The 17,610-nt window shown below is 45.1% G+C and overlaps 1 protein-coding gene and 1 pseudogene across 5 annotated transcripts in view; both read right to left on the bottom strand.

The window, feature by feature from the left end:
- Positions 1-17,610, bottom strand: part of Mapk4 (mitogen-activated protein kinase 4) — a 125,236-nt gene that overhangs the window by 85,128 nt on the left and 22,498 nt on the right. The gene's annotated exons all lie outside the window — the stretch shown is intronic.
- On the bottom strand, positions 9,589-11,945 carry LOC110550710 (large ribosomal subunit protein uL30-like; annotated as a pseudogene).

Below are 17,610 nucleotides of genomic sequence, written 5' to 3'. Positions count from 1 at the left end.
CATGCTGGCAGTGTCTTGAGGAATTATAAGAACACATTTTGTGGAGTTTTATTGCGTACGCTGTTATTAATAATAATAAACCCAACGGGGTTAGCTGTTGCAGCCTGAGATTGCTAAGTCGTCTGCATCCCCACTGAAGAGAACAGCCATGGCTTAGCCAGTGACTCCCCAGGCCAGAAAGGAAATAACACAATTTCCACAAGACAGTTCCAGAAAGCATTTTTCCCCCTTTCAGAAAAAGGCAAAAACATGACTGAGAATGGAAAGCTAACAAGCCTTAGACATGACTGGTAGAGACACAAAGGTATGCGACTCGGCATTTCAAGGGCGTGGCAGTTCCAACATGATAGCACATCTAACTGTGCGTGTTGGAACTGCCAGCTCGATCCATCCTTCCGGCATTACCATCTGCTGCCCCACTCTTCCACAGTCAGGATCCTTCATTCTCACCCTGCAACAAGATACTGGATGGCATCAAAATAGGCCATACAACCAACAGCAGCAACCAAACAGCAAATGGGTTCAAGGGATGAATGAAAAACCAATCCAAGCAGGGCGTGCTATGCTGGCCTGGAATCTCAGTATATAGAAGGCAGAGGCAGGAACATCAGGAGTTTAAGGTCATTCTCAGCTGCATAACAGGTTCAAGGCCAGCCTGGACTAGACAAGACCCCCATCTCAAAAAACAGAAAGGAAAGGGCAATCCAAAGGCCCAGACCCAAGGTAGGATACAGAGAAGGTGAGAGCTAGGAGAGAGAGTTAGAAAACCAGAGTCTCAGTTTAGTGCCTTAACCGTGTGTAAGACCATTTGCCTATTAAAAATGTCATTTTGTGTTTCTGGAAAAAATGGATATGACTATACAGTGTCAGCTTTGCATCACTGTCGCCGTCCTTGAGAAGAACAACTTAGGCTTATGCTCATGGTGTCAGTTGAAGCTAGTTGACACCATTGCATGGAGCCTGAATGGCTGGAGCATGTGGCAAAGGAACTGGCAGGCCGGAGCTTCTGCCCAGGTCACTAACCTCAAGGTCAGCTGTTCCCGATCGGCAAAGGTGATCCAGCACAAACAGCGGCCTACAACGATCTGTCTGGCCCAAAGCAAAATATTCTACAGGCTTTTTCCCCTAGTACAAAAATATGTCTACTCCAAACTTAACAAAACAATCATGGATAGGGCCTCTGGGTCAAGAGAAAAAGAAGTTAAAAATAGAGCATGTCGTAGGGTCGCTTTCACAACCACCGTCAGACTCTGCTTCAGGTCTATCATTCAACAGGCTCTGCGTGTCCTCACCTGTTGGGAAGACTCCCTGGGACTTAGCAAGAGGAGGCTCGGGAGCGGTTAATCTAATAGAGTAAGGTTTGTGCCCATAGCTTTGTGGGTGTTTTAAAATTAATTGCCACAACCACTGTAGCAATGCCTCATTTATCCAGTTGGATCTGGGAACTGTGCGTATGTTAAATAAATTGCTTTAACAACAACAGGACTGTGATTAATTACTTCCAGCATCAAGATGTTAACATTCACCACTTTGCTGGGGATTCTAAGGCAGGCCACATGCTTTCTTGCCTCATCAAACAAAGCATGCTAGCAACCATCTCACCACTTTCCCAGCTCAGGACCACCATTATAAACATCAAGGACCACCCAGGGTGTTAAGACAATGACATTACTTGAGTTATCAAGATATGGGAAAATTTTGTCTCTAACGGGATGATCCCAGAATTTATACCTTCTTCTACCTGACTTTTACGGCTTTTAGGACTTTTCTTCACTATTGGCAGTCTACTCCTTATTGCCGGCATGTCTGCCTCAAATTCCTTCTAATTGGCCCTTTTAAAAAGATAAACGATTAATCTTTTGTCAGTGTGACTAGACTGAGAATCACCTAAGAAACTGTGGCATACTTCGGGGTCTATCTGAGAGGATTAACTGGAGGGAGAGACCCAATCTGAATGTAGGAGGAGCCTTCCCAGGAGCTGGGTTGGACGGAACACATGGGAAGAGGCCAGGGCCTCCAGCATTTCCCCTCTGCTTCTCAACCTTTCAAAATGTGAGGGGGCAACACTTTGGCCCGCTGTGCTGCTGCTGCTGCTGCTGCAACGAACTAATCCCACAGTTCCTTCCTGGTCATGATGGATGAATCCCATGGAACTGTGACCTGAGATACATCCACCCTCCTTTAGGTTCCTTCTGTCAGCTATTTTGTCATAGCAGTAAGAAATATAATGAATGCACTAAGCTGAGAGCTCAGGGGACAAATTAATCTCATTAGAAATCCATCCACAGCGAACTAAAAAAAAAAAAAAAAAAAAAAGCTCTGGGTGGAAGGACCCTACAGAGTAGAGAGGAACATTAATACAAGGTCTTGTGACATCGGCCTCAGATAATAATAATAGAAGGCTGCTACAGGAAGGTAAAGGGAATGACGATTGACTAGCCTAGTTGCCAGACAAACTCGTTCCCCCATCACAGGCCACAAAGAGAGTCTATTGTAACCATGCTGCAAGTGCAGACTGACGCAGAAAGGCGGAAAGACTGACCAGATGGATCTGGCATGGAAGTGACAGACAGGGGGGCGGTCTGGGAAGAGGCGTGGTTTCTGCAGGAACCAGGAGAATACATGTGCGTGAGGTATCTAAGAAGAAGTAGAAAGAAAGAAGAATGATGGTAAGAAGCTGGGCCGAAGCTGCCTAGCACAGGGTCCCTTTTGGGGGTGGCAGCAGAAATAGAAGGGAGGGGCGTGTTTCTTAGCACTGTGCTTTGGTGGCTCAGGGTCCCTGGTGAAGCTTTCACTCCGAGGAACAGAGGGCTGAAGAGAAGGCTGAGCTCTGAGGACGTCAATAACCTTCTGTCCCGTCAGACCCTTGGAGAACACAACAAGGGCAGACCTGTCTGTCCCAGCCAGCCTGCCAGGTGTTCTGCAACGCTCCACAGCTCTGGCTCAGAGGAGAAGCAGGAGATAGGTTCAAGTAGGACATAGATGAAATCTAACCGGTACGTTAGTTGCTTCCACACACTTGGAATCACACAAGCAGGCATGATGGTGTCCCAGTCAGAGCAACCACTTTGTCTCTGTTTCTTATGATGAGGGAAACCTTTCCCACAAGCCTCAAGCAAGCCCTTCTCAAGGCCTCTTTGGGGTCATGTGTGCCTTCTTCCAGTCATCATGGTCTGGTGTTCATGACTAACTGGATCCAGCTCTGAGTCTGTGTTGGGATGGGGACCAGTCTCCCCTAAGATGCCTGGCTGGGGAGGGGGAAAGGCACCTGAGCAAATCAAGAGTTTATTACACAGAGGACCAAAAATGGCTGCTGTAAACGCAGCATGCAACCTTCCATGGGATGCAACTATTCTCAAACCACAGCTGGGGGAAAGAGGGAGAAGGTACAAACTGTCCCAAATACAGTGTGTTCTTCATAATTCAAGACAGTCTCACCTAAACCAACTCTGCTATACTGGAAAGCAACCCCCAAGGAGACTCCATGATTTGAAAATACAGATATTACTTAATTATATATCATAATCGGCTTTGCACCCCTTAGAGGAAAGTGCTCCATTTAGAGGCTTTAATACAATAAACGGATTAAAATCCAAGGCTACTTTCACAAACATCTCCTTAAATGACTTAGGATAGTGCTCCACAGGCAGGCAGAAAACACAAGGTGAAATATGTCTGGGTGAAGCCATTTGAGCTGGGTCTCTGTAGATAAGTTAGAAATACAACCAAAGACAGGACTCAGCAGGGTAAGCGTATACTGCTGAATTTAGTTCTATAAATCTCAGTTTAGAAGGCAAGTAAAGACTGATGGGCTCTTTTGAAAACTGTTCTCCTTACAGATCAGTAAAGCAAGAATTAGCAAGATTCTGTATAATTTCTCCTCAGGATTAATTAACTAATACTCTTAGAGAACAAAGCAAAAGTTAAGTACCGCGTGAGGCTGAGTGGTCTTTGTGGTAGACAGGGTGATTATTCATTCTGTTCAAAATATATTCACCTAAATAATAGTTTCTGCTCTAGGAAATTTGCAGTGTCCTGGGCTGAGGGACATGCACTTAAAGAACAGAGAAGGGTAAGAATAGTCAATGGAGAGTTAGGGGGCGGTGTATGACCAATCAAGGGCTCAGAGTCAGCATTACCAGTCATGTGGATGTGTCCCTTGAAATAGGACAGGACACCTGGGTCAAGGTCTTACAAACCCACTAATCACAGTCTAACTGCAAGACTTCAGGGGTGGGGGATCTGGCTAAGAATTAAGACCTGTCAGTTTCCTGAGAACACGAGAGATGTTAAGAAACTGTCGTGATTGAAAGGGTCCTGAGGCAAATGAGAGAAATGCTGAACACCAGACTGGATCATGAAACAGGGTGAGGACATCAGTGACCAGCATGGTGAAAGCCGAACACAGTAGAGTTCAACGTCAGCCTAAGAAAGGGAAAGGCATGTGGGAAAATTTATCCACAGCATAAGGAACTGTATTAAAGAGTTACAGCAACCGGGCGTGGTGGCGCCTTTAATCTCCGCACAGCAAGTCCAGGACAGCCAAGGCTGCATAGAGAAACCCTGTCTTGACAAGCCAAAAGAGGGACGCAGTATTAGGAATGTTGAGAGCCCCTGGTTTAGACAAAGGATCTAAACAGGTTTGCAATGAGTCTCCTATCACTTTCTAGTTGATCTTTCAGGCACAAACTGCTACTGAGCACTGTCTCCCCAAGCTGGGTTCACAATAGTGATGTAGAGCTTTTAGGAGAGCAATGTGTGCCTGGTGGCTAGCGGGCCGTCCATTTGAGTTCATTGTTCTTGGGTGTATGGAAAGAATGGTGAGGGCTGAGCTCTGAATGGGGGCAACAGAGCTTGGGAGAGCTCGTCTATACACCTTCATGAACTGGAGCCCCAGGAAGAAATAAACGCCCTGCCTGTGATGCTTCTTGGAAGATGAGCTGGGGCTGAACTATTATGAGAGGGTTAACCGGAAACAGGCCAGATCCCAGGGCAATTAAAACCAAAGCACCAACAGAAGATAAGCATGAGCCAGGCATAGTATACCACCAAGTTAAGACAGATATTCCACCCTTGGGCCTGTCTGGATTTGAATCCAGCTCCATTGGTAATTCAATGCTGAACAAGTCATTAGCCTCGCTGGGCCTCAAAGTTCACTCATGGGGGTGACAGAAACACCTGAGCTCACATAGGTGTTGTAAGAGATAAGCTGGTGAACAAGTATTATTAAGCTCCAGGAAGGTTCTGGGCATTCAGTCCTATTTGATTGACAAACACCAATTTTGTTTATCCAAGTTCCATTCTCTCCTTCCAGAGCTGCACATAGGCCTCTTGAATAAAAAGGAGGTGTTTCCCCAAGGAGCACTTCTTTGAAGCAATTCACAGCTAAGAAAAGACACCCAGCCACCATTAGCTAGGACTTCAACAGACGGCAAGAGTGAGATGAAGCTGTTCAGAACAATTGCAGGCCACTTTAAGACAGAGACAGGCATGTTGTGAGAATAACCGCCCTTGGTACTATTTAGAATAAATCATAGCATCTTCAACTTCGGGTGCTACTATCCACAATGCTTCTTAACATCTAGGTGGAATTTATACCATCGTTAAGTGATTTAATAAGTTCTGAATGTTCCACCCACCTGTAGGGCTATCACCACGATTACTAAGCAATAAAATAATGCTTGCTGCCTGTGGGGACACACACCAATAATTTCACTCAGAAGGCAGAGGCAGGAGGACTGCCCCAAGTTTAGGGCCAGCTTGGGCTACATAGTAATATCCTATCTCCAAGAACCAAAAGCCATAATAAGCACAAAAAGTAAACAAAGTATTTCCATTCCCTAGCATGCCTCCTGATGCCCTCCTTCAGTCTGTCTCACCCACCCTCATCAAAGCCTCTCTGTCACCAAGTAGTCCTGTTTTCTATTCTTGTAGAACATTTAGAAGGTGGTGTTTCTCCTGGATTGCTTTAACACTGTTTTCGAGACTTTATTACACGCATGGGTATTTCTCACCAATGACAGTTATTCTTCTTTCCACATCATACCTCTGTTTGTTTAGTCACTCCCTACCCGCATGTCCTTGAGTTGACTTTAATTGGGGACTAAGCTGCAAGAAACATTTTTCAGTCAGTCTCAATGGAATGCGTCTTCACTCCTCTTATACACTCCTCTTTAGCCGAGCTGAAGCTAGACCCGATTAAGTATACAAATTGCCAAGCGTTCCCTAAGATGCCTGCATTACTTTATACTCCTGACCGAACTGCAGGATGTTTTCAGCTTCTAAACCCTTGCTAGCTTTGGTATAGGCCAGTCTTTCTGGTTACAGATACTCTAGTGACTCTGAATGACACCTCATTGTGGTCAAAATGTATACTTCTCTCATGATGGATGACCCAGGGAGGTTCGAATTAGTTTCACACCACAAATGAAGAACACCCTGTTCAGACAGACTGAGCAGAATCTGGCCAAGTGTATACGGGTAATATCCATGGAAGCTCTGTTTTCACCAGAAGGAGCTGAACGTGAATCTGTGTTTTCCACCAGGGCTTCGGAAAAGCTGGCATGGAGCCAGCAGGGATGGAATCCATGCCAGGAGAGAGATATCTGGGGGAATTAAGGGTCGCCAGCCTGCATAATGATGAAGGGAAGACACAATGGCTCGTCTGAAATACTTGAAGTATCATGCCCTGAAAGATTCTGGAGCAGAAAATTCCAAAATGTTGATGGTGTAAAATGAGAGGGGAAAAAACACCTCATCAGGGAGGGACACAAAGCTGTTGGCAAAGTACACACACAGACTGTGGGAAGAGGTCACCTGAGTTCTAATCCCATGTGTCACCGCTAGTCTGACCTTGGGCAAGTCCCATAACATTCCCATGTCTCCATTTCATCCTCTGTGAAATACGGCTACGAAGCATATTGGATGAATGGCAGTAGTTACTAAAGGCCCACGACAGTCAGGTACATAGTGGGGGTTCTGAATAGAGAGGTCAAAGGTTCAGACACATTATACCAATCTTGTCAAGTTTTGCTCTGCAACCACCATAATGTGTCTGAAGCACCTTCTATTTAGAAGTAGCAGGAAAGAGAGCTGAACAGCTGGGCACCGTCCTTCTACATCTCCCTCCCTTATACAATGATTCTAGGTCCACGCCCTTGATACTTATGAACAAAGTAAGAGACACAGTGGCCTTTTTCCTTCTGCCCATCGATATTCTCACTTTATCCTATTAATACATCCCCTCACCACTGCACAGAAGCAAAAGGCTGTAATGATGGAAGAAACATAAATCAGTGTATGCCTTCAGTCACACAGCTTGACAGAAAAAGACCCTAAGGGTGCTTTTGATCAGTTTGCTAATGACAGGAGTTAGCTACACCTATTGTTCTAAGGGCCAATATCTTGGATTCTTTTACTGAGATCTATCAAAGAACACGGTGAGTGGGAATGCCCTCATCCAGCCTCAAAGAGAGTGGATATTGTTCTCATGCCCATACTGATATTTCTTGTCTGGCTCTCCACGTCTTCAATTTCTGTTTGTCTGAACTGTCAGGCCCCTCAAGTAGTCCTTGCCAAGGAGTAAGCAAACACAAGTCCCCAACAGTCAGCTGGTACATCTTTGAACCTGCTCTGAGCTTTATGTTTTATCTCCCGTAACTCATGAACCTCTAGACTCCCTCCGAGCTCATTTCCTATTCATGACAAGCAGAGGCTGCAAACCTTCAAAACATGCTGCTTCTGTCTTTCCCCTGTGTAGGTAAGGGGATAGTTCTGGATTCTCCACTCCTCTAACTGCCTTCTAACACTTTGCTCCACTTGAAAATGAGCCGCTTAATTAACCTCTCAGGCCTCCTTGGCCTTTCTGGTCATTAAAACTGTGCCCACTACATACAAGGTGGCTGTATTTGTAACGGTCATAGCAGTCCAGGTTCACACTTGTTTCCCTTCACAGAAGAGGATCTTCCCAGCATTAAGAGTTGTTTATTATAAGCACTGCTGGACCTGCAATCTTTTTTACATGGGAGAAAAGCCCCTTGAGGTTCAGGAGTGAGCTTGGGGGGGATGAGCAATCAAAAGCACTAGCCTTGAGCCACATGCCTCCGTCACCAATATGTGACCGGGATGGCTCACTTCATCTTGCTGAGCCTCTTTCTTCCTCTGAAAGAGGAAAAAAAATAGTGAAAGAGTGGTGCTGATGTTTACCTGTGCTTCAGCTTTGGACACATCAAACAAATGCCCCCAGCAGACAACTGTGCACACAAAGCTTTGTAGACCAGAAATACACTCAACAAACACAAGGCTCAATCCATGCAGCTGCCTCCTGGCTAGGCAGGACAAATGAACTAACAACATGGCATGCTCCAAAGCAACCCAGCTCTGCACTGTCACAGGCTTTGTCCCCAGCCATCTTACCACACCTGTCCTGACTTCCAATGATGTGCTCAGTGCTGCATTCTAGACAGCCCTGTAGCTCAAATCCAAGGGCCATGAATAAGTCCCTGGCAAGCAGAACACGCTGTCCCCCAGTTTCTGCATAGTTCTCAATAGAGCTTTGACCAGCTCTGTTGGCAAATGAATCATTAATCCATGTTCAGCTTTTCCCATATGGTATAACATTGTTGTTCCTCTCCACTGATATATCTGTGTTTACCTCTCAGTTCTAATTTCATCCCAGCAGGAAGGCCCATTAGTTGCTGTTGAGAAAGTTTCCCCATTAACTCATGTGAGATGTTCTGTACTGGACTCACAGGTCCACGAGGATACCAGTGGGGCCTGGAACCATCCATTCCTGTCCAGTTCTGATCCGGAAGGACTGATATTGAAGTGCTCTGCTGATTCCTCTCCTACATGACTGTAGTGGTTTGAAAGAGAATGGTCTTCATAGGCTCATATGTTTAAATACTTGGTCTTCAGTTGGTGGAACTGTTTGGGAAGAACAAGGAGGTCTGGCCTGATTGGAGTATGTGTGTAACTGGGGGTGGGCTCTGAGGTTTCAGAAGCTCACACCATTTCTGGTAGCTTTTTTCCCCCCTCTGTTCTGTGCTTATGAATAAGATGTAAGTTCTCAGCTACTGCTCCATCATCATGCCTGCCTGCCACCATGTTCCCTGCCATGATGGGCATGAACTCACCCTTTGAAGTTGTAAGTCCCAATAAACTGTTTCTTCTATAAGTTGCCTTGGTTATTATGTCTCATCAGAGTAATAGAAAAGTAACTAAGGCAGACCCATCCTTCAAGGGCTTAAATCTTCCTCCAATGGAGACATCACTACCCAGATTGGGTAAGGACATATCTCATTGGACTCCCTCAACAGGCTAAAACCAGCAAGGCTTCATACCTTGGAAGAGGATAGCACAGTGAAAGAGGACCAAGGTCTGGTCTTTCTGCTCCTTGATCAAGTTCTTAGCATCCCTGAACTTCAGCTGTCCGAAAGAGAGTAATCATATTGAATGCTATCTTATGGAATATTAAATTCCACGGTGAAAGTTGAGTGTGGTGGGAAAAGAATAATAACACATCTGAAAGGTTTGTTTGTTTTGCTAAGCTGTGACTGACCAGATTACAAAAATGCCATGGCCCACACCTTAGTTCATCCATCTAATAAGCCTGTTTTTCTGGTCTCCCCTGTTGCCAGCATCTCCACCTTCCACAAAGTGAGTGCATTTTTCTTCATTCCACCTCATGGAAGAGACAGTTTGAATGGCCGAAGGAAGTTATTTGCTTCCTTGAAGTGTTTGCCAACTATACAGAGCTCATGAATTAGGTCCTCCATGCAGATGATACAGAATTTACCAAGAGATCCAGCAATCAAGGAATTATCTGTCAAAGCAACTTGCTGCTTATTGATTTTGCCATAACCTCTCTTGTACATTCGCTCGTTTACAGACCTCAGGTTGGGGTACCCCCACACAATATGCGGTTCCACAATCCTCGGCATGTTAATCAAAGCCTTGCTGAGCTTAACAAAGGTGCCACGGAAGATCTCACAAAGACAGAGAAGCTGCAGTACCTTTTGGACCTTTGGGCTTACACCACTGATACCTCAGATTCTGATGACATATGCCGATTTTGGCTCTGCAGGTGCATAGAAGTTTCCCACTTTCCTTGCCATCCTGGCCATCCAAATCTCAGTCAGGTACATCTGCCCGTACTCTGTGATAGCGCCTGACCTCATAGGTAAGCTTCCTCCTTGCCTTTCTGAAGAGCAAGCCACCACTGTATCAGGGTGATTCCACAGGTAAGCAGATAACCACACAGAATGAGAGGCTCCAGCTGTGAATGCTCCGTTAATTGCAATTTGAAGTCTTCTACACAGTTCTCAAGGCAAACAGGAGCAAACAAAGCTTTCTCAGGGAGTAAGGTTGTGGTTGAATGGATGAATGGAAACTGAATAAGAGAACCATGCAATAGCCCCAGCAATTAGAGAAGTATAAATATGACCAAAGGCTCTGAACACACCTGCCTGTGTCCAACTTTTGGTGTTTTGGTTGTTTGTTGTTGTTTGTTTGTTGCTTTGTTTATTTGTTTTTAACACACACAGGGTCTCTTGATGACACGGAACTCACCTAGTGGGCTGCTCTGGCTGGCCAGTGATCTCTCTGGCTTTCACCTCCAGCTCTGAAATTGTAAATGTGTGCCCATGGGTTCTGGGGATTGCTTGCAAGGCAAGTACTTTATCAATGAGCCATCTAGTGTCATTTTTTTTCTAATTTTTGTGTACCAAAAATACCCATTAGAACTGAGTTTGGATTAAATACAGTAAGAAAGCTTTAATCCTAAAACCATGATTTCTGAGGCTAAGAACAGCCTCTAATAGGGGCCCAAGTGTAGACATAGACTGTCAAAAGCCAGAGCTGTGTTCAGGACCATTTCACTATTTTAGCCTTGAATTAAGGCTGCTGTTCCTGGGGTTGTTAATGCTTTGTGCACACTTGATGGATTTACTCTGCTTTGTGACTATGGACGGTACATGCTAGGAAACGTTGTCTTGATGAGCAGCCGTGGGCTGTGACCATGGTAGGCAGACTCCTAATAGGGCTGTCAGGGAGCCCCTCCCACCACTGTGTGAACATGCTGCCCATCCCACCAAGAGGAGGGCCTTATTTCTTCTCCCTATAAATCCAGGTAGTAGAAATGATGCTTATTATGGTACTTTGACGCCAGGTGTGTCTTAAGAGAATGAACAGAAGCCAGCCTCTATACAGGATGGCCAGCCACCTTGAGACCACTTTGCTGTGAAAAAAGCTTAAGCTAGACATAGACTGGTCACAAAAAAAATGAGCCTGCACATCTCTGATGAGAGCAAGACCCTATCCAAACCAGCCAGCGGCCAAGAGCAGCCAAATATAACCAGATGTGATAGCACAGGGAGAACCACCCAGTCATGCATAGCCCAAATCGCAAAAGTATGAGAAATAATAAATCACTGTTATTTTAAGATACACGGGAGTAAATAACTAACATAGCAGTCCTCATTTCACTTAAAAAGACTGATATGAATGATGTCATGCACTATCTAGACAGAGTCCCAATTCTGTGCATCATGTAGCTGAATTCACCTAGCTGGAGCTTTGGGAAGTTATGTAGGCTATGTGCTCCCCGCTCCTGCCTCACCTGCTAATCCTCTACCTGCCTTCATTGTGAGTTTCACCTACCTGGAGAGGCCTAGCAGGCCATACTCCAGCTTTTACTCTCCCTTCCAAATTTTGGACAAGGCACTTACTATAGTTCAGCTCTTGAATGCCCTGCAAAGGTCCATGTGTCAAAGGCTGAATTTCCAGTATGGTGCTACATAAGAAGCGGGGCCTGCTGGGAAGTCTCTTAATCATGGGAGACATAGCTTAAAAAATACAGTAGGATCCCGGCCCTTACCCTTTCTCTTCTCTTTGGCATCGAGGCCATAGACGCTGTTTGCTTCCACCTTGATGTGCTGTCCTGCCATGGAATCAAAACAATGGGATCCGTTGATCCTGGACTGGAATGCCCAAAACTAAAGAAGAAAGCATCTAGAAAGGAATACTAGAAATTAAAATAGAAACTGCAGGACACAGCAGTAAATAACTCAAGTGAGTTCACCATATATACAAAGGCCTCTTAGAAAGGCTGATGAACCACAGAAAACCTTTCCTCTCGAACCATAGGTTAACCTCTTATCCAGTTACTTATCCACTGCACTCTTGTCGTCTTGTGCAGTGACGACAAGAGTGCACTCAGCTGCTGTTCAGGCTGTAGCACAGACCTCACCAGTGCTGGAGGGCTTGCCGAGCATGCTCAAGGGCCTGGACCTGACCCCAGCACTGGGAACTAAATGGATCATGAGTGACGGAAATGTAGGCTTCGAGTTCTGAAGGCTGGGAAGAGATCAAGGTGTTGGAAAATGTGGCATCTGTCTTCTAAGCTGTCACCAACATAGCAGAAAAGGTGTGAAACCCCTTCAGAACTCTTTCACAAGGCCTTTGATCACACTGCTGAATGCAAAGCCCTCAGGACTTCCATTACAAAGGAAATAACTCTCAACACCATCCTACTGGGGACCAGATTTCAGCACAGGATTTCTTTTTCTTGAGGTTATAACATAATTTAATCATTTCCCCCCTTCCCTTCCCTCTCACAAAACCCTCCCATTTACCACTTTTTGCTCTCTTTCAAATTTTGGTTGGCTTGTAACTCTCTACATAGAGTAGGCTGGCCTCGAACTCAGAGAACTGGCTGCTTCTGCCTTGTGAGTGCTAGGACTAAAGGCATGGGCCACCACACACAGCTACGAACACAGGAATTCTGAGGGACACATTCACACCACAGATCTCTTTTGCCTCTTTCTCATTTGTATTTACCCTATCTTTAGGCTTCTCACGGTGGTGGACAGGGCAGAAGATATAAGCACACTTTGAAAAATATAATGCTCTCCTTTGACCAGCTGTCATTTCTTTTCTTTTTTTCTTTTTTTTTTTTTTTCATACAGAAAAATCTTTTTTAAAAAGATTTGTCCTCGGAAACACCCTGCAATTTGAGGGTATTGCCACCAGATGGCAATGGTCCGCAAATCAGAATCCGGGAAATCCTAAGAAATAACTACAGGATGATGTTTCCTCAGGAATATATGGAGGTCCTTGCCTGGAGAGGGAACATTTTGAGCATTTCCCCTGGGTCTGTGGGAGAAAGAATCCCTTTCCTCCTTTATGTAGATCATGGAAGGAGAAAGGAAATGAAAGTATCCAAAACCTGAGGCCCACTAACAGGCTTACCAAGTAACTCGTGGTTGACAAGCGTCCTCTGACTCCATCCTCAGGACAGCTGTCTAATTATTGCCCCGTATTCACAGAGGGGGACCCTGAAGTTCAAATAACCTATCTGCCCAGATGCAGCTCTCAGCCAGGAGAACCAGGCATATAAACAGCTCTCACCCCCTCAGCACCAAGAATTTTCAGGTGCTTCCACGCTCCTCAGATGGAAGGACATAACTTCCGTTTAAAACCCTGACTCTTATGTTTCTTACAGGGCTGTTAACTAGAGATAATTTGTGCCATTCATAATTCCCATAGGTTGTCTTTAAGCTAACCTGATCAAATCAAGCCTGGCAGCTCTGACAAACCAATATTGATCAGAAAGATTGCTCCAAAATGTTTTCTAGCTGTGTTTTAAAGCCACAAATTAAAATCTCAAAAAGCTCTTGGAACACAAATACGATAAAGGCCTCTGCAAGTTATGACTGGATGGGTATGGGTTTTCCTGTCGCTGCACGGCAGGGACCATCAACATGTTTTACATTCCTGATCTGGGCCACTTCTGAGATGCTTCCACCCAGTCAGTGAGCCCCTTGTTGAAAAGACAGAACCTGTATCTACATGGACGATGATACAAAGCGGTCCTCAGGACAGTGTCTAAGGGAAGACACAGGCAAGGGGAGGGTCTGATTTCTGCACACCATGGGCAACTTCAAGGCAGCATTTGACTCGCTGAGTAGCAAGGTCCAGAGATGTCAACACACAACTCCCCCTGTTATCACACAGAGCAAGGAAAGAGTACCAAAAAGGGCACAAGAAGGTGTGTAGGGAGGGAAGGACCCTTCTCATCCCAGCAGAGTGCCTCCTGGAAGGCAGAACATTTCTTTGAGGGTGAGCTTTGGAGAAATCTGTATAGTAGGAAACAGGGGCAACAATGTCAAGGGCCAGGGAAATGTAACTGATGAAAGCTCTAAGCCAGTCCTCCGCAGCCCAAACTGCAACCAGAATCAACCTGGGAGCTTTAAAAAAATACTTGTCTAGTATCCAGAGTATATAAAAAACTCAAGAAGCTAGACATCAACAAACGAAACAATCCAAGTTAAAAATGGGGTACAGAGCTAAGCAGAGAATTCTTAACAGAGGAATATAGAATGGCAGAAAAGCATTTAAAGAAATAAATGTTCAACATCCTTACTTATCAGGGAAATGCAAATCAAAACAACTCTGAGATTCCATCTTACACCTATCAGAATGGCTAAGATCAAAAACTCAAGCGGCAACACATGCTGGAGAGGATGTGGAGAAAGGGGAACCCTGCTCAATCACTGGTGGGAATGTAACCTTGTACAACCACTTTGGAAATCAATCTGGCGCTTTCCCAGAAAATTGGGAATAGCACTACCTCAAGATCCAGCTATACTACTACTCCTGGGCATATACCCAAAAGATGCCCCAACATTCAATAAGGATATTTGCTCAACTATGCTCATAGCAGCTTTATTTGTAATAGACAGAATCTGGAAACAACCCAGATGTCCCTCAACAGAGGAATGGATACAGAAATTGTGGACACAATGGAACACTACTCAGCTATTAAAAACAAGTAAATTATGAAATTTGCAGGCAAATGGATGGAACTAAAAGAGATCATCCAGACTGAGGTAACCCAGAAACAGAAAGACAGGCATGGAATATACTCACTTATAAGTGGATATTAGCCATATAATACAGGACAGCCATCTACAAAGAAGCTAAACACTAAGGAAGACCCTACAGAGGATGCTTAAATCTCATTCAGAATGCAAACAGGATAGACACCAGAAGTGGTGAAAGAGAGGGAACAGGATGGAAGCCTGCTATAGAGGGAGACCAACAAAACTAAAAGATCTGAGCCCAGGGGGTCCTGCAGAGACTGATGCACCAATGGAGGACCAGGCATGGAGAGGACCTAGACTCCCTGCTCAGATGTGGCTGACTGGCAGCTCAGTCTCCATGTGGATCTCCGAGTGAGGGGAGCAGTGGCTGCCTCTATCATGAACTCAGTTGACTCACCCGTGATGATGCAGCCTTGCCAGGCCATGGAGGGAGAGGATCCAGGCAGTCCTGATGAGACTTAACAAGCTATGGGCAGAAGACAATAGTGAAGAACTGCCCCTTTCAGTGGACTAGGAGGAAGGGGATGGAGGAAGAAAGAGGGGATTGAGATTGGAGAGAGTTGAGGGAAGGAGCTTCGATCGGGATATAATGAATAAATTGTAAAAAAAAAAATTGTTAAAAAGAATACTGGTCTAGCTGGACCTGTGAAATATAATGCTGGCAGATCAGAATGTCTGGGGCTGCTTCCAAGCATCTGTATTATTTTTAATGGTTCCTATGTACCAGGAATCTAAGCACACTGGATAGATATAAAGCATAATTAGGAATTAGAACATATTATCCTCTACCCCTGCCCCTCCTCTCCTCCTCCGCTTCTTCTTCTTCCTTCCTCATTCCTTACCCCCTCTCTCTAATCACTCAAACACAAGACCAGAAATGGAAAACAAAGATTTTTACAGGAGAGACAAAGACATCCTCTTCAGTGGTACAAGGCTGTGGGTACCAACAGCTCCTTGGAGAGGGGAGTATAGGATGAAGCTATTGATGTTTGTAGTTTATGTGGTCAATGCTTGTGTTTTATGTCACTATTTAGTATTTCACGTACAGGTCAATCTTTAAGTTCCACATAAGTCATTTCCATCTAATCCTTTTGTTATCTGTGTTAGCTCTTAGACTAAATGTATATCAGTGAGCATCAAAGGTAAATATACAACTCGATGGTTCTCACTGCCTAGACAATCAAGGTCTCCTGATGTGGGAAGCAGAGGAAACATAGAGGACTCCTCCACTAACGCTTTTTGCCAGCTGGGTTTGCCATACACACCACAAGGGCACAAGATGACCAGTAAAAGTTGGGGACACACTTTGCAGGAAGAGGGCAACAGCAAACCAACAGCCTGTACCTAGTTCTAACACTCATGATTTTACTCCCTCCAGATCAAGAACTCTGCATTGCCCAGGATATAAAAAGAGGGCATTTTATTTTATTTTCATTACAAGCCGTGCCACAGAGACTTGCTTCTTCAACTAGGTTCATATCGTGTAGTTTCCAGGGGTACACGAACTGGATGGGAAACGATTCACTCTCTCTGTCATAGTCGCAGAACACTCCTGCAGGTGCATGGTATGGTTTAATAAAGAAGAGAGGCACAAGAGTTTGGACAGGTTCCCTGGACTGTAGCAAGCGGCAGCAAGGATGTGCTGTAGGGAAGCAGTGGTACACAGATGCTGAGAAGTGATACACTGTTTGCTTTTTCTCTCAGATTCTCTCCCAGCTGAGCTCCCAGCATCAGTCCTCTGGCAGAAGCCGTAGCCACTGTGGTGAACATGAATCCACTCTCCCCAATACGCCATCTGAGGTTTGTAAGACAGTCATTTATGCTTTCAAATTCACTGCTACACAGAGGAAAGCTTGAGATAGGCAGGAACCTGAGAAGCACACTTATCCAAGCTTCTCAAACTTTATCTGCACCAGGACCTCCTGTAGGGGTCAGATTATAGCTTCAGACTCACTGTAGGAGAAAGGGAAATGCACACCACTAAAAACAAAATCCCAGGTGAGGCTGCACATGCTGAGAACTACTGGCCTGGTTTACTCATCGCCCAGTGCAGACATTCATCCCTTGATATAGTTACAGGCTGAGCTGTTTTAGAAGCACGTAAGTCATTACTCACAACGTAGACTAGCACTTCTTAGACAGGAGAAAGATTCGGGTCCCTCAGTAAGGTCATGGGACATCTTTAACAACCAAAACCTCATAATCCAGAGCCACCACACATGAAAACATAGAGCATCTTCATAGTCACTAGCCCATGATCACATGACTCACAAGTACAATGTGTCAAGCTGAGGAGCCAGGGCACCCAGACCTCCCCCAAGACTGGATGGATCAGAATTCCTGGGGGCATTTTCTTTTTATGTCTCCAAGGTAATTCCCAAAGGCCTAAGGATAAAGGCCCACTGAACATATCTATCTCCTTCATTTTGTAGGTAAGGCTTTGTTGGTCTCCTGGTGGAGCTCCTGCCTCCAGGCCCTTCTATCTCCCCATTCTTCCCTAAAACTCCCAAAGTTTAGCTCTGAGTCTCAGCATCTGCTTCAATCCCCTGCTGGGTAGAGTCTTTCAGAGGACATCTATGGTAGGCTCTCATCCTTCCTGTTCTCTTTCTTCAACCACTTCCGGTGTCTATTCTATTTGTCCTTCTGAATGAGAATTAAGCATCCTCCCTAGGGTCCTCCTTGTTGTTTGGTCCTTTAGGTCTGTATTTTAGTATGGTTACCCTGTATA

This window comes from Meriones unguiculatus, chromosome 2 (genome assembly GCF_030254825.1).
Source record: "Meriones unguiculatus strain TT.TT164.6M chromosome 2, Bangor_MerUng_6.1, whole genome shotgun sequence".
Lineage (NCBI taxonomy): Eukaryota > Metazoa > Chordata > Mammalia > Rodentia > Muridae > Meriones > Meriones unguiculatus.
Note: the sequence above shows the minus strand (reverse complement) of the source record. Positions and strands in the feature narration are given on the sequence as shown.